Genomic DNA, 2106 nt, shown 5'->3' on the forward strand with positions numbered 1-2106 from the left:
ACGCACACGCGCCCGGCGTGAGTTTTAAGCCACCGGGTCCGGGACGTGAACCGCGGTCGACTACGTGGGAGTCCAGCGACATAGCCATTACGCTAACTGCTGGTTCCCGAGAACGGGTTTTATAGGTCTGTCTGCAGAACCCTCCTGAAGGGTGGCTGGCTGGGGATGGTTTCCGGCACCCAGGTGAACCCCTTCCCTGGGGCGGCTCGTCACAACGGCCCCATTCCACTGCTGCGCATGCTGCTCTCCCTGCGAACTGCCCCACTCTGGCCGCATCGGTGCACCCCTACCACGTCTGGGATGAGAGTGGGGCTGGCGTCGTCACCCCTGGCTGGCAGACCAGGAACAGAAGCTCAGAGGGGTAAACACACTTGCCCACGGTAGTGTGGTCGGTGGCAGAGGTGGGACTCAAGGTCGGGGTGGACTCCAGTCCCCAGTCCCATCTTCCTCCTCACTGTCTGGAGAACAGTGGCCAAGAAACAGCCGAAGTGCGTCCTGCCTTGGCCTCCGCTCCCTATTCACCAGCCTCCTCTCCGGTCAAGGGTGCACCCCATCTGCAACCTCGGAGCCTCACCAGGCCCTTCCTGCACCCCAGGGGCACCCGAGGACACCGGATATTCCCACTCGAGTGGCCTGCAAGCCTGGCTGCTATGCCCAGGACACCGTCCTGCTGAGCTTGCCAGCCCCAGCTGGGTGGCCGCCCAGTCAGAGGAGCCTGTGTGAGCCCAGACGTGGACAAGGCCTGAGTGGCTAATGACCCTGGCCCAGGCCTGGCTACAGGAAGTTCCTCGTTTCTGTGAAAGCTCGCCCTGGAAGAAACCGCCCACACTGCATCAACTGGAACCAGAAACGCCTGGGAGGCAGGGCTGCAGAGGCGGGGCGCGGTGGGAGGCCTGCAAGGTGGCCATGGAGCCCTGGACGTGCTCTGCTACCCAAGCTCGGCCGGTTCCCTCTTCACAGGCCCCTCTACCTCCTCCCAAACGTCTTCCTGCCAAAATCAAGTTCCACCGCTGGAAGGCATTTGGTTTTGCCGGGGCACGAATTAGCCAGCGAGGGGGGAAGCACCACGTCCACCGCACCGCCAACCCTGCTTCTCCCTCCACCCTGCCGGATTTGGAGGACTCACACGGAGGCGTGCTGTTCAACCACTGAGGCTGGAATTCAAACTGCAGTCAGCCACTGGGATCTAGCTGCCCTAACCACGGGGCCAGGGACTCTGAGACCCCTCCTCCTCTGAACAGACGGGTCACAGAGGCCTAGAGGGAGGCGGCTTTTTCAAGCCACCCAGCAGCCACCACACAGTGCCGGAGGCTGCCGGGCCTGGCAGAGTCCCCGGCAATGCTCAGTTTCCTAAGAAGCCTACGAGGCGATCGGCCACCCCACAGGGACCACAGGCGCACACAAGGAATCTGAGTTTGCAAAGGAAGGGACAGAAAACCCCAGTTCCTGTCCCAAACCTGTCACCTCACTCCCACCTGGCCACCGTGACAGCAGACAGGACACGGGCAGCCATGATCAAGGGACACTTAGCGGCAACCTCTGCGCCTCGTCTGACATGGGCACAGTGACGGGCACAGCAAGGGCTCCCAGTGCCATGTGTGGCCTCGGGGCAGGGCGGCCTCTGGCATCTGCCGTGCAGACAGGAGGTGGAGGAAGACAGGCCCAGGGCTCCTCCCAGCCTCACTCAGACGTCACGGCACCCAGCATGGCCAGGCAGGGCCGTGGCAACCAGTCGCAGATGGCAGTGCGTCTCTGCTCTGCTGAGTGGGTCTACGTCACGGCTGCAAACAGCTCCTCACGGCCTTCCAAAGCTTCAGGCAACAACGAACCATCTCCGAGAACACCCCGGAGACGGGCAGAATGATGTCCTCCCTGTAGGAGGAGGAAACCGGGGCAGAACGGAGAGAAGACTTGGCTCAGAGCACCCTAAGAAAACGCCAGCCTCCTGTCCTTTTCCACGGCAGAGGGCAAGGCGGGAGGAAGAAGAGGAAGGCGGGAAAGGAGAAGGGGAGGACCGGGGGAGAGTGAGGAAGAGGTGGGGCGGGGCGGGGAGACCACTGCCCTAGCCAGCGCCTCCGTAGGCCTGGGGCCCCCGAAAACCCCCCG

At 63.1% G+C, this 2106-nt stretch overlaps 1 protein-coding gene across 1 annotated transcript in view; it reads left to right on the forward strand.

Annotated features, from left to right (window-relative positions):
- GHRL (ghrelin and obestatin prepropeptide) overlaps positions 1 to 2106 on the forward strand; it is a 7007-nt gene that overhangs the window by 1381 nt on the left and 3520 nt on the right. The gene's annotated exons all lie outside the window — the stretch shown is intronic.

This window comes from Tupaia chinensis, unplaced genomic scaffold (assembly GCF_000334495.1).
Source record: "Tupaia chinensis unplaced genomic scaffold, TupChi_1.0 Scaffold000333_1, whole genome shotgun sequence".
NCBI lineage: Eukaryota > Metazoa > Chordata > Mammalia > Scandentia > Tupaiidae > Tupaia > Tupaia belangeri.